This window comes from Megascapheus bottae, chromosome 14, assembly GCF_031878675.1.
Source record: "Megascapheus bottae isolate mThoBot1 chromosome 14, mThoBot2.hap1, whole genome shotgun sequence".
NCBI lineage: Eukaryota > Metazoa > Chordata > Mammalia > Rodentia > Geomyidae > Megascapheus > Megascapheus bottae.
Window position 1 is genome coordinate 37,522,526 of NC_143522.1, and position 24,599 is coordinate 37,547,124.

At 33.9% G+C, this 24,599-nt stretch overlaps 1 long non-coding RNA gene across 1 annotated transcript; it reads right to left on the reverse strand.

Moving 5' to 3' along the window:
- Nucleotides 1–1,065: 1,065 nt before the first annotated feature.
- Nucleotides 1,066–10,832, reverse strand: LOC150055072 (uncharacterized). The gene is made up of 3 exons (XR_016537678.1): nt 10,763–10,832; nt 7,980–8,159; nt 1,066–1,420 (listed from the first exon to the last, which is right to left on the reverse strand). It is a non-coding gene; the product is annotated as an uncharacterized LOC150055072 (long non-coding RNA).
- Nucleotides 10,833–24,599: the final 13,767 nt, after the last annotated feature.

Here is a 24,599-nt window from a genome sequence, read left to right on the forward strand (position 1 = left end):
GTTACTTTTTTCCAGTTCTGGGGCTTGAACTTAGGGCCTGGGCACTGTCCTTGGGCTTTCGCAAGCCTGGCACTGTACCATTTGAGCCACAGCACCACTTCTGACGTTTTCTTATATGTGGTACTGAGCAATTGAATCTGGGTCTTGTATGTGCTAGTAGAGCAATCTACTACTAGGCAAAACTCCCGGTCCAGGTCCAACTTTCTGTTGATTGAGAAGTGTTGCTGTAACTTTTCCCCAGGCTCTCCTCAAACTGCCTTCCTCCAAGTCTTAGAATCCTCAGGCTCTTCAATTGTGGCTCTGAGTCAGAGTCCAGTTATAAATTGTAAATTTTTGACAATATCCCATAAAATTTTATTTATGTTCCCAGATAAGTTTCACAATTTCTATTTTAATATAAAATCACATTCCTAAAATTTCATGTACATTGCTGAAATTCATTAAATTTATGCACATTAACCTCTACTTAGAAATAATATTGAAGACTGTAATTATGCCAAATGATTGGTATCCACTTTGAAATTTGAAATTAGAAACTTATATATGTCAATGATCAAATATTCTTTTCATTTCCAATCCTTTCAACTTTTTCACCATCTAGTTTTGCTGACAGTGGCACAAAATATTTCAGTAGAATTGGTACCGACAAGTTTCCTTGTCTTATACAGTTGTAAAAGAAACACATTACATTGTGAATATGTTTTTATTGTTAATAGATATTTTATACACTATCTATAAAGAAACACATGCTTACCAATGGACAATTCTGGTGAGAAAAAAAATCTCAATGATTTATTGAGAATTACAATTAAGTACATACTGTAAAAATATTCTTAGGTGGCTTTGGATAGGCCATTATCTTCCAAATAGATAATCTTAAAAGATTCCTTCAATCATTTAGTTCATTTTAATTATAAATGGCTACAGTATATATTTTAGTATCATTGTCAATTAAGCCATACATTTTATTATCTCTCCCTCATGTTATGACTTCAACACTGTATATTTTTGGTAGCTTGTATACATACACATTTACTTAATTTCGAGATTAAACAGTAAAGTATTTATTCCTTTGTCAAATGACAAGTCCTTCTATGAAAAAAATAAAGCGCCATTTCCATTTCTTTCTATCATTAGCAGGTGAAAAAGACAACAAGATCAATAAGGAGAATTGTAAGGTCAGGATGAGAAACACTTTCCATTTCAGATCTTAATTTCAGGAACAATTTGCCATGACATCTGTGTTGGCTTTCCATGGAAGTTTAGCAGATCTGACAGCTAATTAATTACAAAGCAAGATTAGAGACTGGACAGAAGTGCCGGCAGAGGAGAATTCATCTTTTGTGTCAACATGTTTCAGTATATTCATTTTCTTAGGCCTGAAAGACAGATTCTTCGTAAATCATTGTTTATCTTTTAGCTGGAAAAGGAAATGGAACATGACATGAACAATTACCAAGATATTCTCAGAGAAATATGCTCTTGAAAGAGTACCATAGAAACAAATTAGAACTATGTGGTGTTTGAGATTTTCTTTTGTTCTTTGTCTATATGCAATATCTAAAATTATGCTTTATTCTAAAGTCATAAAAGGCAAAAATACAAACCTAGCAAATGAAATACAAGTTTGTGTATATTATAGTAATTAACTATTGACACTAAAATATATGAATTATGAATAAAATGGTAATATAGTTTGCTATTTATCAGTTAAATAGGAAAACTGCTATTAAAAAAACTATCTCCATTAAGTCATTCGGAAATGTGTTTTGTTGGATAAAATATTATTTTCAGTATTTGTATACAAATCAGAACAAAACAAATAAAAATAATATCAGCAATAGTATTTTTAGTACAATATTATGTGAGAAATGCAATCAGAAGCCTGGCTCGGTGGCTCTGGCCTGTAATCTTAACTACAGGCTGAGATCTGAGGATCAAAGTTCAAAGTCAGCTTAGGCACAAAAGGACCTGAGACTCATATCTCCAATTATCCCCTAGAAAACGGGAAGTAGTGCTTGGCACAAGGATAGGACCTTAGCCTTGAGCTGAAGGTCTCAGGGACAACACTCAGGCCTAGGGATAGGGTAGTAGCATTGAGCTGAAGATCTCAGGGACAGCTCCCAGGCTGAGGTCAAGCCCCATGACCCACCCAAAAAAATGCAATCAGAAACTCACTTATGATACTCCAATGTGAGCACCATAGACATTGTCATTCTGTTCTAATGACAAATTTAAAAAAATTAAAGCTGAATAGACTAAAGAAAGATCAATATGTTTCATCAATACTTTAGGATCATAAGAAAAATCCTTCACACTCTATACTCGAAATTGAAGAGAGTTGAATACAAAGAAGTGCAACTTAATGGAAATATTGGATCCCTTGTAGGGGGCAGTACCAGAATGGAAAGGTCTACATGTAATTAATTAATTGCTAAAAGGTTATTGTGGATATATCCGAGAAACAATACCCCAAAGGAGATCCAAATTATACAGTTAAAGGACAGAACTCACTCTCTAGTTTTTTTTTCTTTTTTGTTTTGATTTGTTTTCCACTAGGAACTACATTGTTTTCACAGTGAAATGCCCTCATGTTTCCTAGTGGGCCAGAGAAAATATGAGTGGCTGTAATAAATTTATATTAGAATTTATAACAGCAATATACTTTTCTTAATAAGGTTTTCCCTCAGAAGAATCTGTTTAATGGATCTCACTCTTATGAAGAAGGGAAAGGCTCAATTTCAGAAGGAAGGACATGCCTACATTAGCTTACTTTACAGTGCATGAACTGGAGTAGTGACAGTAGCAGAAGCACTGGTGTTCGCTATGTTTCTTCAGATGATATTTTCATAGTTCCTTTCTGTCCTTGGTTGATAGCTGGATCATCTTCTTGTCTAAACAGGCTATATGTCATGTGTTAGCTCTATGGTCCCATCACTGGTCCACTGTGAACCTTTGCCTGGATAATGTGACTCAATTCCATTAACATAGGCAAGATAACAGGAATGAAGCAAACATATATGTATATATAATATATATATATATTATATATACTCAAGAACATAGTAGATATGTACATATAAATTCTCAAGAAAAGATTAAAGGACAGAGATGAAAACAATAAAATACTAACACAAGAACAAGGACAGCACAAGTAGCTTTTGAATGGACAAGATAGAGCTGATGAAAGAATCTCAAGACTGCCCAAAGTTACAAGGAAAGAGAAAAAATTGTAAAACAGAGTGGATTATCTCAGATTTGTAGGACAAGTAACAAACAATCTATGCATAGTTGTACACAAATGGGTAGCGAGAAAGGAAACAAATGCTGGAAGCAATTATAATGTATACCTTGCTTAAATTTATGTCAGAAACAGGCCACAGGTAAAGGAACCTACAGAATGACACGATAAATGTTGAAGAAAATACAATTGGACCTATAACCAAATTTCTGAAAATCAAGCATAAAGAAAAAAATATCTTTGCAATCATAGGGGGAAAAGGTGCCTCACATTTAAAAGAGCAAAAAATAATGATCAACAATCCAATTTCTTGAAAAGGACATAAGCAAGAAAAGAAACTTGGGTGAACTAAAGTGCAGAAAAAAATGTTACCAGAAAAGAAAATAAAACCCTGCAACTGTTAAATTATTCTTTAAATGTGAAAGACAAATAGACTTTTTCTAACAAATAGTAATAGATTTTTTAGATAAAAATGTAAAGAAATTCTTTAGAAAGAAGTAAAATCATGCAGTTCAGCGATGTAATTTATATTAATAAATTATCTAAGAGTAAACATTATTGAATTTAAAAATTAAAGGCTTGGAACAGGAACATGGGGGAGAGGTAGAATGTTTGACTACCATGCATGGAAACCCACGTTCGATTCCTTCTTTGGAAAAAGCCGGAAGTGGCACTGGGGCTCAAATGGTAGAGCTCTAGTCTTGAGAAAAGTCAAGGACAGTGTACAAGCCCTGAGTTCAAGTCCCAAACTGGCAAAATAAAATAATAAGAAAGACTTATTTTCCTTTTAATTAGTCTCACAGCCAATCATTTGCATAAAATTATCAACAATGCAATTGGTGTTTTTTTTGTGTGTGTGTGTGTCTATGTGTGTTTGTGTGTGTGTGTGTGTGTGTGTGTGTGTGTGTGTGTGTGTGTGTGTGTGTTTGAACAGAATGAATGACAGGAATGGGCAAAAGAACAAGAGGCAAAGATTAGGATTCTTTTTAATAACATGGAAATCACAATACTATCCACAAAGTGATATGGGATTATTATTTGAAATCAGACTTGAAACATGTGAAAATATAATTTTAAACTGTAAGATATTTAAAGTTTAATGATATTTAAATATCTTAAAGTATATAAGTATGTACATATATGTGTATATAAATCATGTATATAATTAAGCATGAAAATATACAGATATGTATGGATACTCATGTATGTTTACACTCATGTGTATACATACACAGCTGTGTATATGCATATGTGTGTATGTAATATTAAAAATGATAGCTTTACCTGTAATCCTAACTACTGAGGAGGCTGAGATCTGAGGATCGCAGTTCAAAGCCAGCCTGGGAACAAAAGTCCATGAGACTTTCTCCAATTAACCACCAGAAAACTGGAAGTGGCACTATGGATCAGATGGTAGAGCACTACCCTTCTGAAGAGCTCATGGGACAGTGATCAGGACCAGAGTTCAAGTCCCATCATTAAAAAGAAAAAAGAACGATAGCTTTAAATTAGACATTGTAGTCATTTGTAGGATATTCCCAACAACAGAATAAAACACATTCTTCTTAGAATCTTCAGAGTAACACACACACGTGCACACACATGCACATATAGGCACACACATTTGTATATATGCATATGCACATACATGTTTGCACAAATGCAGACATGTTATACATATAAGCAAATATATATGTGTGTACATATGCATATGTATGTGTGCATCAATCTCCCCACACCTCCTTTGACTGGTTTGGATCTTGTATTCCGCGATTCTGTTCTCACCCAACTTGGTTACTCATACCTGGTGCTGAGCCACTTGAGCCACATCTCCAGCCAAGGTATTTGCTGTTTCTTTTTAAGATGGAATCTCAAAAGACTTTTATACACAGCATGTCCTTGAACCTTTGTGTACCAGATCTTAGACTCTGGATCAGATGAGAAAAGAGCCAAGAGCCTCAGATGCTCAGCTAACAATGTATTCTTGTCAAAACAGGATTCATACTGTGTCTATTGTTAGACAACAGCAGTGAAGGGGAAATTGAAAGCAGGATCCCTTTAAATTTTTCAAAGGAAAATTAAACAAAACAATTCTAAATGACATGTAAGTCAAAGAAAATATTGTGCGCTAAATAAAGCAACTCTAATTTTGTGGGTTGCCACTGAAAGTAGTTTAGAGGATACCTATAGCATTGTTTTTCCTCTTTTTGAAAGAAGAAAGACCTAGAATTTGTCATCAAAGATTATACTTTAAGAATCTAGAGAAAGAAGAACAAATAAGGTTAAAAGATATTGTAAGAATAAAATTTAGGGGCCGGGAGTTTGGCCTAGTGATAGAGTGCTTGTCTAGCATGCACGAAGATCTGGGTTCGATTCCTTGGTAACATATACATAGAAAAAAAGCCAGAAGTGATGCTGAGGCTCAAGTGGTAGAGCTCTAGCCTTGAGAGAATTCCAAGCCCAAATGGGCAAAAAAAAAAAGTAGAATGTAATTAGCATGGGCACTGGTGGCTCATGTTTGTAATTCTAGTTACTCAGGAAGATGAGACTGAGTACTGCTGTTCAAGCCAACCCTGGCAGGAAAGTCCCTGAGATTTATTTTTAAGTTTGTGGGGTCTGGGCACTTTGTGTGGAATGTGACTTATAATTGCTGTAGGAAAGAACAAGAAACAGGCCAAGTTCAGACTTAGTACACCTATGCTCTATTGGTTAGAGCTTCCTTCTGGGGCAATAAAGTCACCCCCAAATTTTGGAGTGATTTGTCAGCAGTGGAAGAAATGCTCATAGATTTGGAGAACCAAACAAGATGCCAGGACTTTGTCTTGATGTGTTATGCTGAAACATGCTTGTTAATTATGATAATGTATTCTCTCTAAGGTAGGTATTATTTAACCCCTTTAGAAACTATAACTATGTTACCTTATTCATTCAAAGAAATATACAAATATAATGTGTTATGGCAATGAAGAAGTGGATGCACAGGTAATTATCTAATTATCCAATTACATACCTAGGGATTGATTCTGAATAGAATCGTCATGGGCTATAGATTTATTTTGGCTCTGGTGTTCCATGCCTGTGCTGAGGTAGCATATTATGGTGGGCAGAAAGTCAAAGAACTGAGCTGCTCAGCTCATAGCATGAGAGAGAGAGAAAGAAAGAGGATGAGAGGGAGAGAGAGGAGGGGAAACAGACACAGAGATAGACAGAGATAGACACAGAGACAGAGACGACAGACAGACAGACAGATAGACAGATAGACAGACAGACAGACAGGCAGACAGACAGACAGAAAGAGAGAGACAGACAGAGACATTGATGCCCTCCACTAAGCACAATTTCCTGGACTGCATCACTTCCTATTAATGTCATTTGATTATAAATTCATCAAAAGACAGATCCATTTGGGTGAACACGGTCTTTGATATCCAATTGCTTACACAAAGCCCCAAATCTGTCAGGGTAAGAAACAATATATGAGCCTTCAAATCTTTAGGGAACACATTAAGTTCAAACTAAAGCAGTATTTGATCACCAGACCTGCTTTCAACAAGAACATCCTTACGTTGAATATCTCTATTAGTAATATTTTTCCCATTTTCCTTTTTGCTTTTTTATTGGCTGTAAATCCTCACTTTTCCTATCTGTATTTAAATTATACCTCAACATCTTCCATGATAATATTTGTGATATTAATTGTTGTAGTACTGTAATGCCTTCCTTACCCTTCCCAACAAATATCAGAGAAATGTTTTCTTTAACAGAGAACAAGATGATTGGGAGAGGTTGGGGGGAAGAAAATGTGGACAAAAACATGAGAAGAAGTATCAATGTGTGAGACATACTGCGCATACTACTGGACGAATGTAACTGTAACCCCTCTATACATTACCCTGACAATAAAAAATAAAATAGAATGTACAAAATAAAAAGAACTCAAAGCTCAAAGGTTTCCCTCATTTGTCATAATCAGTAGAAACATTGGGCTCTCCTAACAGAGATTTACAATAGGAAAAAAACCTAGATACATTAAGGCCATATAGCATGACACTAAATGAAAGGACCTCTAGGATATAGAAACAGAAGCCATGTAATGAGTGATTGTTGTACTTAATGTACTATGTTATTTCTCATCTCTTTTGCTGTCCCTTGGTTATCTCACATTATTACAGTATTTTACCTTGTTATCTGATATATTGTATATATTTGGTTATTTGAAATAGGATAGGAAAGGGGAGAAAACAAGGAGGGGTGGGTGGGGAGAGAGAAATGGGGACCAAAACATGAGAAAGACTATCAATGTTTGTGAAGTAATGCACCTACTATCTGGCAAATATAAAGTAACCCTTCTATTAATTACAATAAAAAATATGTGAAAGAAAAAAAGAAAACACAAAAGGCATAAGCAAAGTAAAATAAGAACCACTTGCCACCTAAAGAGAACCTGTGTTCATCTTTCTTTGATAAATTATAGTTGAAACTAAAAATATAAAATAAATAAATAAATAAATAATAAATAGAACAGTATTTTCCTTAAACATGTCTTCCGATTGTCTTTGATTGTTCGTGATATTGCTATATCTTCTCATAAATTCCCCGTGTATGAAATATTCTACATGGTCTTTTAGGATTTAACTGCAAATTATTCTCTTTCCCCTTGACAGGTGGCTAATTGCATTTATAAAGATTATGTTGCTATGATAGCATGTTTATAGTTGAGAATGAATTCCTATTTTACCTAAGTTATCCTCACAAAAGTTATCATTCATCAAATGTCCTTTTCACTTTTCCAAATTTTGTATGTAAAATGATGAGATATTTTCTGGTTGTCGAGTCTACTTTAAAAGAAATACAGGTTTTCTTTCACATTCAAAGTTTTCAAATATCTTGGTTTTTCCACATGGCAGAATATTGTTTTCTGTTAGGAAACAGGAAAATAATAACCATGTAATTATACTATATTTTTATTTTGAAGTTACAAAGATTAAAAGTAAAAGAGTTGGCAAAAATTGTAATTGTTCCAAATGTGTTAGAAATCAAGAGCAGAGTTGAGGTCTTCTATTCCCAGACACTTCCACCTAAAACTAGTTATTCTTACCTTTGTCTTATAATGGGATGGATTCACTCTGATTTTGAAAAGATCAAGACGTTTTAAAATTTTTGCAAACGTGTAGAAACTCCACTAAGAATTGCATGTAACATGCAATGAGTGAAATATTATTATAAAACAGTTTAAAGAAGAAAGAAGTGAAAATATTTTCCACTCTTAGAATTCCTGGAAAAGTTTTCCTATTCAGAAAACTTACAGAATCTGAACAACTAATCTTCCCTTGGGCACTGGAAAACAATATCTTCAGCACAGTTTCTTAGAAGTTCTTTCCCAACCGGATTACTTTCAGACTTTCATTTAGGACACCTTCCATGTTCATTTGTAATAATTTTCTCTGCTATTTCTTGTTGGGACTAAGCCATGAATGTTGGGCATGAATGCTTATCCCTTAGCTGTTTCACTCAAGGTTAGCTCAGTGCTACTTGAGCCACCTTGCATTATCTGTTTAAAGCACAATAATATGTTCTTTGTTTTCATGATTTCTTGCCACTTAGAAAATAAATTATAATTGAATTACTGAATTTGCAAAGAAATCTTTGTATAGCATATCCCTCGAAGTTGATGAATGCTTGTAATTTGAAACTTTGTTTTTGAAAAATGATATGCAGGATTAGCAGATGATTTTATTAGTTGTTATTAGCCGGTTTTTATCAATGTATGTGAATTAATGCACCTTCTGCCTGGCAAATATCATGTAACCCTTCTATTAATTACAATAAAAAATATATGGAAAAAAAAGAAGTCACACAAATAGAAGGCTTTTCAGAAAAGGGGTAAATGTGAGTTAAGATAATATTTTCATTGACAATCAGGATAAGCAGAATATAAAGTTCTAGCTATCTCAAAACACTAATCATGCATTTAATTTAAAGATATTGTTAAAATTGCAGATTTAATGTTTTGCTCCTACTATTTTGAAGTTCCTAATAAACCTCATTCTTTCATTTATCAACAGGCCAAGACAGTGATATAAATAATCTGACAGTAGCCCCAATTCTGTAAGTGAAGACTCTTTTAAACAGACAAAAACTGAAAAGGATTTATTATAACCCCATTTTATCTGCAAAATCTTCTCCAGAATTACTTAGTTGCTCTCTAGATACTGATCGCATCTTTCCTAGGCCTCCTTATAAAAGTTCTAATGAACCCGTGCAACAAACCGATATGCTTTGTTTGTTATCTTCTTCTATGCCACTAGTATGAAAATATAAAGCTTCAGTCCATAATAAACCTACATAAACATCTTTTCTAGCTGGGATCACAGAAGCCACCTTGCCAGGCTTATTTTTTGAAATTGAGACTTGCTAATTTTATTTAGCAGTGTGACATCCAATTCTGATCCTCATGATCACTGCCCCTGAACTAGAATTCTCTGTGTAATTCCTTAATCACTGCTGGCCTCTGAGTTTATTAATGATTAGAACTTCAGGTGATATTGCGGTTGGGTCTTGATCAAAACTAAATTATAGAATCTCATTTCACTCAAATCAAAGGATATCTTGGGGGTTATATTTGTTTGATTATTTTGTCCTTTGAAGCAGTAGTACAATAGAACCCCCAACCACCCATGACTTCATTTTTGTGGAAAAGGAGAAATAGGGTAATGTTATGGCTAGCCCATTTGAACATCTACTAGATCTAGTAAATATTATTAAAAATAACAACTTTCCCTAGTGTTCTGAAATAACATACTTGACAAAAAGAACCATCAAATTCATTGTTCTTTAAAATCTAAGTTTTTAAAATCAAATACATAAGAAGATTAGGAAAATCTCTACTTGGCTTACTACTATTGTTTTCATTCCAAGCACTGTAGAGAATTATCGTATTTTATCAAGCAGGGCTTTGCTTACATGGCGTCCCCTCTTATGAAGTCAATATTTACAATTGTAGGGACATCATCACAATAGATAAGCAGGATCTCTCCTGACCTTTTCATGGCTCAATAATTGTAAAATAAGAACATGACATTCATTTTGAAGGGAAAATTTCTTTTCTTTTTTTTTTTTGCCAGTCGGGGGCTTGAGCTCAGGGCCTGAGCACTGCTCTCCTTGGGCTTTCCTCAAGGCTAGTGTTCTACCCTGAGCCACTGCACCACTTCTGGCTTTTTCTATGTGTGTGGTACCGAGGAATCGAACCTGGATCTTCGTGCATGCTAGGCAGACACTCTACCTCTAGGTCAAACTCGTGGCCCATGAAGGGAAAATTTCTGTAATACAAATATATTGCCAAATCTTTGACATGAATAAGAAACTTTCGAGAAATTCCTATGATAGGATTACTTTAGGTTAAATCTTATCATTAAGCAAGGGAATTAATATTCATAATTATATATTGCACATTAGTTTACTTCCTTAAAATGGTTTGTTTACGTTCATTTTTCTCCTTTATAATTGCTGCCATATACTCACGTGAAGATTCCCAGGCTGGCTGCTAGGCTAGAAGTTACAACATATAAATACCTGGCTCTCTGGAATCAGAACACCCCATTCAGATGACAGGTCAACTGAGTTACGTAAAAGCATTCCATTTGGAAGTCTATGCATAATAGAGCGACAAATGATGATGCATATTTCTAAATTTCTGCGAAAAAGGACCCATTTTTCTGATAACAGAAACCCAACCAACATTTATTAAGAACTGAATGACATGGGTTTTTATAAAAGAGCTGGAAGATTTTTTTAAAGTTTCTCCAGTGGTTAGTTAAGATAATACTTTTCAAGAAGGAGTTCCACAAAGCGCAGAGAGTATTATTTTGAAAGCCGCTATATCTCAGAGACACTCTCAAGCATATCCCGATATAAATTTTAATCTCATGAATTTCTTTTCACTCAAAACAAAATAAAATTGGGCCATGAAACTCTCAGGTGTACAGTATGAATTATTTGTGTTAATTTCAATTATTTATTAGCAGACTATTTGCAATCATCATTTGGATAAATAAGTTAAGTACTATCTAGCACAAAGCACTTGGAAAAGCAGTAAAGGTACTGACCTACTCAGAGTAATGATATCCTCAACTTGCTCTTAGCAAGTAGAGCAGTAGGAATGGAAAATTTATGGGATTCTATGGGATGCTTCTGCCCATGAATGACCATAGCCAATTCTCTCCAATCCTACTATCCTGGGAGAGCTTAGAAGCAAAGGCAGTGCTAAGAGTATGAGGTTAACAAAATGGATTTAATTCCAATGCAGCAGCTGTATGCTGAGACAAGATTCAAGCACTGCAGTAAACTGCCAGCTAGCTAAAATTCATTTTTCTCTGTATTTCTCCCATCCAAGTACTAACCATACCTGACTCTGCTTAGATTCCGAGATCAGACACCATCAGGGTGGTATGGTGGTAGATTTTTCTCTGTATTTTTAAGACATTTATTTTCCATTAATGCCCATAGTTATCTCTTAAGAATCAGGCTTCAAAGGAAACCAGAGAAAGTATGATGATTTGGATATATTAAATTAAACTATGTTTTATCATTTGGAGATGGAAGTTTAATAAATTCATTTTTAAAATGTTTTTCCTGTTTCATTTGTCTTGACCATCATAACATTATTTTTGATTCCTGACCATCTTGAACCAAAATAGACTATTATGAGATTGATAAACATTAAAATGACCTTGTCTTTTTCTGCCAAGGACATCAGCTATATAGAAAAAGTACAAACTCATTCAACCACTGTGGAAAGCAGTGTGGCAGTGCCTCAAAAGGCTAAACATAGGACTCCCCTATGACCCAGTAATTCCATACTTGGCATTTACCCAACCATCCAGAATCTAAGGCATACTAAATCCACTAGCACAACAATGTTCATTGCAGCATTATTCACCATAGCAAAGATATGGAACCAACCTAGATGTCCCTCAGTTGACGAGTGGATCAACAAGATGTGGTATTTGTACACAATGGAATTCTATGCTGCTGTCAGAAAGAATGACATCGCCCCATTTGTTAGGAAATGGAAAGTCTTGGAAAAATCATATTAAGTGAAGTAAGCCATACTCAAGGGAACTTAGGCTCAATGGTTTCCCTCATTTGTCATAACCAGTAGAAACCTTGGGCTCTACTAGCAGAGATCTGCAATAGGGCAAAACCTTGATACATAAGGCCATATAGTATGAAGCTAATTGAAAGGACCTCCAGGATATTGAAACAAAAGCCATATAATGAATGATTGTTGTCCTTAATGTACTATGTTATCTCTCATCTCCTTTGCTGTCCCTTGGGTATCTCATATTGTTACAGTACCTCACTTTGTTATCTGATATATTGAATTTATTTGTATTTGGTTATTTGAAATTTGATAGGGAAGGGGGGAAAACCAAGATGGGGGGTGGGGAAGAGGGTAAAATGTACCAAGACATGTAAAAGGGTATCAATGTATGTGAATTAATGCACCTTCTATATGGCAAATATCATTGTAACCCTTTTATTAATTACAATAAAAAATGAAAAAAATAAAAGGAAAAATGAAAAAAAAAAGAAAAATTGCCACGTGCAAACTCAGATATGTTTCAGCACTTTTTCCTTTCCCAAATCCAAACTTAGATAATAATAAACAAAACTCAAAGAAAACTACTTTGAACTTTCAGAATTTCAAAATTTATTTCCAGAATAGTTTCTATGTACCAATGTTAATGTATCCAATGTGGTTGTCCGACATTTTGTTTCAATTCAAAACTTTTATGTAGCATTTTATGGAATCTAACAAACCCAAAATAACATTAAGTACATTAGATATGATTTGTTGATATTCTATCCTACCTAACTTTGGAAATAGTTTTCTAATGCGGAACGCTTTAATGTTTAAATAAATAGTAGCTGGTTTAACATGGTCATGAACATTCCCTACCATGTTCTAGAGCTTTGACTTATTTTCTCATAATCTCTTTTATTCTTACTATAAAATTTGGGTCTAAGTCTGACAAAGGTTCAGACAAAATCAAATGGATGTCAAATTTACAGTATCTTACTATGTATGTTTGCTTTTCATATGTATTACAAGATACCTAAAATAATGGCATTGTGAAAAGAAGTCTGAGCTCATGGTTTTAGAGGTCCTGGTTAGATAGACTAATTATTATTTTACCTTTGCTGTCATTGTGTGTTCTCTAATGACAGATCACACAAGGAATATGAAAGGGTTCATTTCATATCCAGGAAGGAAAAAGTGGAGAAGTCATTAGGCTTGTTTTGAAAACAAGTTCCACCTACTAATAATTCCATCACATGTTAATATCATATACAGGAGATAAAGCTTTAACCTATATAGACTTTATAGGGATCTTTATGGAGATTATCCATCTCAATAGAAATACTATATTTTGCAAGTAAAACATCCTATCTATGGTTTCAAAACTTGAGTATAATTTGATACTTACGTAAAGAGAGAAATATGTCATTTAGCATTAAGTAGTGACCATCATTTGTGATAAACATTAGATTTTTATATTATTACCAAAATAATTTTAAAAATTATATAAATAAATTATACATATCCGAGAAGAATATCTAAGAATGTCTAAGACAATGTTCTGCAATGAGCCAGGGTGGTAATTATTTATTATAGTAGTTATGATGTACAGTAAATATATATATGGTCTATCCACTCACAAGGAAAAACAACTGTATGAGCCAATAGAAACCCACAAAATGGTTCATGTGTACATGAATATTCATTATATTGCTGAGATGACATTAGTATTTAAAGACACAGATCTCTGTACTGCCAAGCCAATCAAAATATAAAAAAGATGATTAGATTTCGACATTTTGAATAACAGGATCACTTAACTCATGAAATTCAAAAATGAAATACATCTTAATTTAAAAATTGAAATGTGCAAAGGGTATTTTGATATTTTTCCTTTTATTTTGCATAACTGATGAAAGGAGTGCATTGATCACAGTGCATTGTGCTCACAAACCTGTTGAATCGGAATACCTTTGCACAATGATTTAAAGATGAAAAAAGTAAATAAAATATAAAAATAAATCAATAATCAAAAAATATAAGATGAAGTATTTTAATATGTAATAGGACACTATATGTATATATAGTTTTATATAATATTTAATTGATGAATATATATGTTCCTATATGTATATACTTATATTTATTAGGCTATTTTGTGAAGGGTATGTTCAGTATACTTGGAACTTCAAATTACTGAAAGAGGGAAATCATAGAGCCTTTGTCAGTTTTGCCATTTGCAAAATGAGTGTACAATTTCTATGCTAATGAGAAGCTCCAAAACTGGTGTTGGCCTGAGGCTTTGATCACTACTGATTGTAGGATGGAGACTTATGTCAGATTTATTGTTCTATCAAAACTAGTCCTCATTGAAAAGGATCAGGGAAAGTTCCTTTTAATTCAATGCGATAGAGAAATGTTTCTAACTTCAAAAATTTCCTCTTGAAGTTAGAAACACATGGGATTGAGTAAGAATTTAAAAAAAATATGCAACGGGGGAGCCAGGAGTCTAGCGTAGTGGTAGAGTGCTTGCCTAGCATGCAAGAAGACCTTGGTTCAATTCCTTGGTACCACACACATACATAGAAAAATGCAGAAAGTGTTGCTGATGCTCAAGTGGTAGAGCTCTAGTCTTGAGAAAGTCCAAGGACAGTGCTCAGGTCCTGAGCTCAAGCCCAGGACTGGCAAAAAAAAAAAAAATAGTATGCAACAGAGAAAAATGTAGCTGACTTACCACTTTACCAGTTTTAGAGAACTATATTAGAATGGATTTTTTTAATTACTCCCCTCAAACCAGGAATGATCTGAAGTTAATGTGAGTGTTAACCATAATTCTACAGAAGAGATAATCGGATTACATAATGAACGGTGGCAATAACAATTGGGAAAATGGAATTTGCAAGGTGGTCGACAATAGACTTGGACGAATACAGTTTGGAGATCACAATAATGCAGGGATTCTTTGAAAAACTCTGAAAACATACCTAAAGAGAAAGGCATTTTCAGGTATCTGAAAAGAATCAAAGTGTAAACGGGGGGTAGGGTGGGTTTCAGGGCTTGGGTTTTTTATTTTGTTTTCTTTTGTTTTGATGTTGGTTTTCCTCTTCTTTATTAACTCATTGTTTTATCAGGCTGCTCAAGGGATATAGGATCGTGTCTGGACATCTTGGCTCACACCTTCCCCCATGGATGACAGCACATCCTTCTAGAGGAAACAGGCTTCAATCCTAAAGGAGGTAATGAAGCGACGAAGGTGACATATAGAGACCAGGAAATATTTGAGTTGCCAGGCCATTTCTTCCTGAATTCCTGTCCCATCAGTAGTTGGGTGGATGGAAACCACACTGCAGGATAAGAGAATGGGATGTTCCTTAAAGACAGTAGTACCATATCATCACCCTGTTTGATCAGTAAGACTCCCTAAGCATTTTTCTTGCTTTTTTATAGCATGGGGGATTTTTTTGCTTGTTCATTTTTATTTTTTTGATTTTGGTCCCACAGAACAGAGAATATAGTTTGTACCTACCATGGCACAAGCATCCAAATAACTATTACTGGTTGTTTCTATGAAACGAGAGAGAGACGTAGGGAATGATAATTCCCATACCTTTCTGTTGCTTCACAATTTATGAAACAGTAGGTGCAGCCTATTATTGAATGGAATGGAAGAATAAAGTTGTGAAATGCTAGAGCAAGAAGCAAGAAATTAAAGACAAAAACAAAACAAACAAAAGGATGGTAGAAACGGTACACAGCCTGGCCTAAGTTGAGGCCTAGAAATGCAGAATCTTTAAGAGCTTTTAATGTTCCATATGGATAAATGCCCTAAGATCATTCAAAGCAGTCATATGAAACCTGTGAATGCATTATCCATTTATTTATTTATTTTATAATCAGAAAATGAATAAATGATAATGGGACTCTTTTTAGATTTAAATGAAAGAGGCTAGGCAAACACACTACATTACAAGCAATTTGAAATGGTAGTTTAGGTAGAAGGCAATGGAAAATAATAGGAATTCCTCTTTTGCTGCATGTGGCTTCAAATGTGTAATCAGCAAAGATCATTTATTTTAGATGCAAATTACTCCCATCAAAAAATAAAATCAGAGCTATCACAAATCAATGGATCCAAATAGGTGGATTCCATTATGGCTGAGTACTTCAGTGAAAGGAGCAGAGAACATTTCTTATACTTCAATTTCACTTTTAGTCAGAGAAATACAAATCAAAGCAGGTATGAGTTCCGTGTACTTATTGATTCCTCATCATGTGTTTTAGTATATATTTATATAATTAATATATACTACCTTAGCATATATTATATAATTATATTAATATAATTAGTATATATTTCAGACAAATCAGATTCTTACCACCTGCTATATCCACAATATACTGTACTCTTTAACTGTCCAGTGACTTCATCTCTAATGCTCTAAATTATTTCTCTTTATTTCTCAGCTGTTATGATACTTAAAAGGTAAACTCTTATTCATCACTTACTAGAACGAGTGTATAAATTTTGCCTTGCCATGAATGTTGTTTTCCAGTTCCTATAATATGGTTTGATGTAAACTTTTATTTGTTAATTTACAATCAGGTAATTCCACTCACTGGAGTAGTAGTTAAAATCTTTCCTATTGTCCTATTGCCTCCAATCTGTAATCCCCAAACTTTCTTATTGAGTTGCAGATTTCATCACTGTTTGCATCGTTTTTCTTCCTTCTCCACATGCAGTGTATTTCTTTACCAATCTCTTGAATGCATTGTTTTTTTTCTGTTTGTTTATAACTAACTGTCACACAATCTGTTACTTCTTTTTCACACATTCAACCCTATAAGTTCTTTTCATGATCTTTTAAATGTGCTTATTTCCAGAACCTTTTCAGGGTTTGTAGACCAGATAACAACTTACCTGAAAGTTCTATTTCATATTGCTACACATAGCAATTTCTTATAGTAAAGTATGTGACAGCAGAAATAAGCAATACATAGAATGCAGGAAGAGAACTGTTAGAAAATGAAAGGGAAATGAGAAAGCAAAGACATGAAGTGTCTCCTCTCCCAGGCCATATTAAAGTGTGTGGACTTTGTGTCAAAAGAAAGGGTTTTTAGATCTAAATTGCAAAACATATTTTTGGCTAGTCCCAGAAGGCTTGAAATCCTGGCCTGAACACTGTCTGTGCTTTCTCAAGGCTGGTGCTCTACTACTTGAGCCACAGCACAATTTCCTGTTTTTTCTTTATATGTGGTAACAAAAGAAGAAAACCCAGGATTTTGTGTCTGCCTGGCAAGCACTCTACTACTAGGCACAACCTGCAATATATATATATATATATAATATATATATAATATATATATATATATACACTCTAGGCACTACACTAGTTTGATGAATATGTGAGATGTTTCAATAAAATGACTTTGTATTATCTCTAATGGATCCAATTTGCAGGGACAGTGAGAATGGCTCTGGAAAGCATTACCAATTTTATAGAAATATTATATAATGTGAAGAAATTGGAAAAGTAAACATCAAGCACCTTCTAAGAAAGGATGGTCATGCTCTTCTCTCATTTTTTTACTTTGTAGCAGGTAAAGATCTTTGACAAAACAAATGTACAAAAACACAAAGATGTCCAAAGCCCTAAATTGGAAGAATAGAAGTGTATATTATCAATCCAAGACTAATATGAATGAGAAATTTTGTCATACCAGAGATTACATCTGCCAGCCACGCCATATTTAGAGGAATGATCCAGAATTCTTTTTAACATTTTGTCACTAAAGGTAAAGCTGCACCCTTCAAAGACAAGAGGGTATTCATTGCAGAAGAAAATGAAAATACAACTGATGATGTGTGGAAACTTCTTCTAAAAAGTGTACTATGCGCAACAGACCTGAACAATGCCAGAGTATGCATGTTTTCATTCCTATATGAATTGTCGTTTCTCTTGGGGTTTTCTTTACTTTACCTGACTGTTGGTATGAGATTGATCAGCTTAGATTAGGTTGTTATAACTTAATAATTTGTCAAGATTCTTCCCTATGGGGAAGAGGAATTTCATGTGCCTTGATAATGTGAACTAAAACTGTAGAAAGGACATGGTATTTCACAGTATGATAATAAAGTCGATATATTTCCATAGTCATTAGATCTGTGTGACTTAATTTAATCTGTATATTTTTATTTAATTCTCATTAAGCTTATTTTTACTCTCCTACATTTTAAAACAAATCTTCAATAAATATGCATTGCTTCCATTAGATCAACAATAGCCACTGATTTTACTTGATACAATGATTGCTAATGTTACATGAATCTATTTTCTCCCACAAAGTCCATCTGGGAATTCTGGAAGAAAAGTAAAGTTCAGTTCAAAGGCACTGGAGAAATATCAAGTCAATGAGCTACCGTAGAATGAGAAGAAAATGAAGAGAGCTAACTCAATAGCTGAACCTGCTCCCTTCTTTGAAGCAACTCTGATTTCTGAAGTAGAAGTGTCAGTGAAAATGCTGAGAGGCACTAGTATTTACAAAGACTAGAGGGGATGTAATAAAACCAACTGGACTTCAAGGATTAGGATCTGATTAGCAGCCAACCTTCTACATGGAACACTGGGTTTTACATCCCAGAAGAAAAGAACAGAAAGACACAACTTTCAAAAGAAATAATACAAAGCTGTGACCCAGTTCTGTCCCTAGAAAAACTGCCGGTCAAAAGTAGAATAAATTATCTCAGGAGGAAAACATCCCCCAAGTCTGTGGTTGTTTTCAAGTGAATTGATACCTCAAATGTTTCTTTTCAAATTGATCAAAAATTAGGCAGGACTTAAAGGACATCACTTTGTGTAAGACAAACCAAACACAGAACAAAACGGGTTCACTGATAATGTGGAACTAGATCTAAAATACATTTCTATTTGTGGCCATGCACATATGGATATATAGCTATATAAAAATTATTAAAATATTTAAGCATAGAACATGAATCAGACTGAAAGGAACAAGTGAAGGGGAAAGAGAAAGAAACATAGAGAGTAAATAATTAGTTCAATGCATTGAAAGTCCATCAAAAACAACATAAACAACTTCAATGAACAAAAGGCCCATAACATCCTTAATATGTTGTTATTAGATCCAAGCAATACAAGAGCGAGGACTCAATATTTGCGTACCTAATGCTATGGACAAGGTATTGGAAATATAAACACAACTACATAGACATAAAAATTTATGACTCTATAGACATAATATTTTATTACATAGATTAATATGTATCTATGACATACAATCCCCTCAGCCTGATTTTAATTATGTTCTAAAATCTAAGTGCCAGTGATTGTATATTGAGATTCCCTTCTTGAATACTTGTTTGATAAATACATCATTTGAAATATGATATAAAATCAATGTTAATAATTTCTTTAATAAAAAAAATTATGTGAAATGTGCACAATTAGAGTACATATATAATTTTTCTGTTACTGGATTTAACTAAACTTTATTGTCATGTATTAATTTCACAGTTTGTTTTATTTTATTTTTATTTTTGCCATTCCTGGGATAGATCTCAACCACTTGAGCTATAGCACCACTTTCAGCCTTTTTTTTTTATTCCTATATATGTGGTACCAAGGAATCAAACCTGGATCTTTGTTCATGCTAGGCAAGCACTCTACCACTAGGCCAAACTACTGACCCCCCAGTTTATTTTTATATGTATATGTACATATATGTATATACATACAGCATAAATATCCATATACAAGTATGATCAGAAAAAATGATAAATGTCTTCCAGTTTCTTTTTTTATTTAATTTCATTGTTGGGGTGATGTACAGAGGGGTTGCAATTACATTCATCAGGTAATGGGTACCATTAATTCTTGAACATTGTTATCTTTCCCCACCGCCTTCCACTTGCCTTGTTTTTCCCTTACTTTCTCATTTTCTTTTTCTTTCTTTTTTCTTTCTTTCTTTCTTTCTTTCTTTCTTTCTTTCTTTCTTTCTTTCTTTCTTTCTTTCTTTCTTTCTTTCTTTCTTTCTTTCTGCCTGCCTGCCTGCCTGCCTTTCTTCCTTCCTCCCTCCCTCCTTCCCTCCCTTTCTCTCTCTCTCTCTCTCTCTCTCTCTCTCTCTCTCTCTCTCTCTCTCTCTCTCTCTCTCTCTCTCTCTCTCTCTCTCTCTCTCTCTCTTCTCTCTCTTTTGTGTGGGTCTTGGGACTTGAACTCTGGGCCTGGGCATTGTCCCTGAGCTTTTCAGCTCAACTCCACCCTTGGTTAATTGGAGATAAGAGTCTCAGGACTCTAGGATATAGGAACAAAAGCCATATAATGAATGATTGCTGTCCTTAATGTACTATGTTATCTGTCATCTCTTTTGCTGTCCCTTGGTTATCTCATATTGTTACAGTATCTCACTTTGTTATCTGATATATCAGATATATTTGTATTAGGTTATCTGAAATTGGATAGGGAAGGGGGGAAAACAAGATGAGGGGTGGGGGTGGGGGGGAGGGAAATGGGGACCAAGACATGTGAAAGGGTATCAATGTATGTGAATTAACGCACCTTCTATCTGGCAAATATCATGTAACCCTTCTATTAACTACAATAAAAAATATATGAAAAAAAAGTCTCAGGGCTTTAGTGTTTTGGCTGGCTTTGAAAAGCAATCCTCAGATCTCAGCCTCCTGAGTAGCTAGGATTAGAGGCATGAGCCACCATGCCCAGATTACCTTTTCATTTTCAAATGCACAAATAAATGTATATACAATATACCTTGTACCAAAATCAGATACAGTAACAATCTGAAATAAACCTTAAGGGGAAAAGAGGAAAAAAAACTGTTTTGCATAGTACATTAAGAACAATAATCACAAAGATAAACCTCTTGTTTCCATATCCTGTAATTAATTTCATTTAGCCTCATCCTATAAGGGCATACAAGCTATTATAATCCCCTGTCAATAGAATCATAAATGTATACTAATCGTTGCAAATGAGGAAAACAATGGAGCCAATGTTTCTTTGGGTCTTTCATTGTTCTAAAGCCAAATATATTTTTTCTTATTCCTAGTTTTATCTGAAAGGCAAAACATTATTTATTGCTTGATTTTTCTATCTCCAATCTATTCTAATAAGCTATTTCATTAGTTTCTGTTTAGAATTTCCATTTTTTAAATATCAACTAGTACAAGAAAAAAAGTTTATTCCTGTGCATGAAGACTATTTTTACTATATTATAAAAGCTTCAACATCTAAGATGATATTTTTATTTTAGTTTATTTCACTTTTATTAGAATATAATTTCTTTATTGTTTATAAACATTTAAGATTGGAAGAGTCTCCTCTGAATTTAAATAAAAAACAGGTAAGTTAAGGTGAAACTGATACTGTTTTTTTTTATCAGAATAAATAGTCCATTTGTTATTTTCTGTTCCCTTAGGAATAAAACCTCTTTTGGAATTATCTTGAATTGATGTGAATGAGCACAGGATGGGGAAATCACATGTAGTTACAGATAATAAGACTCTTTTAATCCCTGGGGAGATTAACCTGTCAATTTAAATAAGAAAACCCTGAATAAAATATTAGTGACTAGCCAAAGGACAGATGACAGTGAGCACAAAACTAGGCCAACAGTTGATATTCTCAGGATGGTTCTTCAGCAGGGTCTCTATTGCTCAGGAGTTCATAGTAAGGTTGTTTTGGCCATTTTCTGATTAGAGTGTCAAAACAGTAGGAAAAGTACAAAATAAAGTAAGACCTACAAAATGTCTCAGATGTTTAAAACTAATTTCAGGTTAAATGCAATGAATCCTTAATGGGTTCGGTCATTATCTTTGCTAAAGTCCTATGTATTATTGTATAGACATTCTCATTTAAGAAACATATTATGTATGAGATTTCATAAGTCCATGAGACAGCACAAGTCATATATTTGCTTACACATTTTTTATGAACCACATAGTACTTTTATGATACTCTATCAGAATCTGGGACTTTACACTGATCAAAACATTTTTAACAAATTACTGGTGATTGGTTCTGAAGATGTAAGTTCCCATTTAGCTTCATAAAAGGTGAGTTGAATGTGATTTTTCCAAAAGTGAAAGAAATTCATTTTCCTACGCTTAAATTTATGAGAAAAATAATGTAATAAGAAGCAAGATTATAATCCACACACAAACCAAACAATAGAAAAGATGAACATATATATGAATCATGTACATGGATCATGTTTTGGGAAATTAGGACTTGATGACATACATAAATCATGTTTTGAAAACTTAGAGCTTGATCAAAGTTACTCCTCTTTTTTTCCCACACAATAAAACCATGGATTTTGGTGGGCATACTGGCTCATGCCTATAATTCTAGCTACTCAGGAGGCTAAGATCTGAGAATAAAGGTTCAAAATCAGCAGGGACACAAAAGAACGAGAGACTCTTTTCTCCAATTAATCACTAGAAAATGGGAAGTGGCTCTGGAGCTCAAGGGGTAGGCTTTGAGCTGAAGAGCTCAGGTACAGCACTCAGGCCCAGGTGTAGGGAGGTATCCTTTTGCTAAAGAGCTCAGAGACAGTGTTCAGGCCTAGTTCAAGCCACATGACCCACAAAAACAAAGAGAGAGAGAAAGAAAGAAAGAAAGAAAGAAAGAAAGAAAGAAAGAAAGAAAGAAAGAAAGAAAGAAAGAAAGAAAGAGAGTCAGACAGACTATGGATTTTTATGTCTTGAATTTTCTTAGTTAAAGAATGTCATTCCTTATCTTCCTTGAGGCGATAGCATTCCTTATTGGACCCATTAATAGAGATATGATTCAGAACCCTCCCCATATAGAATAATATGCAGAAAACAGAGAATATCTTAAATTTTGCACCTAATTCTGATTAGTTTTCTGCAGTATTTTTGTTCCCATTCTTAAAACAATATGGTCTTCTCTCTGGGTGTCCCAAGTATACAAGCACTTTTCATGTGGTATAACCTGCAGTACTGAAGACCACCTCACCCACAGATCACAATACCATCATTACCAAAAGCTAAATGTGTAAAAATCATCCAAATGTAAGATCCAAAACAGAATGCTTTCCAGTTTTTAACTCTTTATTTCTTATAATATTGCCCAGTATAGAAAAATAGTTCCAAAAATAATTGATAAGTAAACCATTCAGTCACCTCTCTAATGTTCAAAAGAGATGGATAATCTTGTTTTTCACGAAGTAAATGGACCCTGGTTGTTTTCTTCCTTTATCTTCCTATGACTGGGATTACACAGGCAGCACATTTTCAGTTCAATTTTAAATGCTGTCATAAAATGTGCAAAGCTGGGTCTTAGCAGCTTGAGTTTTCGGGTAGAGTTGGAAATTTGGCTTAGAAGAACGCCACCTAGGAACTTTAATGATGTGTAAATTAGTAATGAAAATACTTTGCAGAAATGCTTAGGGATCATCCTTCAGTAAAATGAATTAAGTTTAGTTCCATGGGTTTTGACAACTCTATCAGCTGATTGTTTACACATCTTTCAAATTTATATCCCATTAGTTAATTGTGTCCCAATATAGACAGACCATTAGGAATTTAAAATTACAAAGAGCTAAATAAAAATAATATTCACATTTCTCCAAAAAATTTTGCATTCAATTGATCAAATGAAGAAATAATAGAAAATTTTATCTGTCCCACATTTATTTTATAATGTCTCATTAAGGCTGACATTTAATTCTAAATATGGTCTCTGTTATGTTTTATTCTAGCACATATTTTAATACTGTAAATATTTCCTCTAAATACAAAATAGCCTCACCCTCATGCACTCATAAAAACTATCTCTCAAATGCTTCATTTCTAAATACCAATATATTAGATGCTGTGGCTTATGTATGTGAAACACAAGACCAAATAAGGACAAAATCTAACACAAACTACTGGGAATATTTCCTCCTAAGACCACAATGCTCCTGTCAGTGGAAAAGATTGGAGACATATTAAGTATTGGGTTAGTGAAAATAAGAAATGCACCATCTCCATTTTATGTTTATCTTGGTAAAATAATTCTTCAAACAATCATTTATCATTATAGAGACTCATAGCCTTCTGGCATCCACTATAGAGAAACAGTAAAAATAATAGAGAATAGAGAAAAATGGAGAAAAATAGTAGAAAATAATCTACTTTTATCATTCTAGTTCTTAATCCCCACAAATACAATTTTAGTGTTATAGTGACCTAACTTCACCTGGTTTCAATGTGTAACGTAGAACTTATCTATAAAC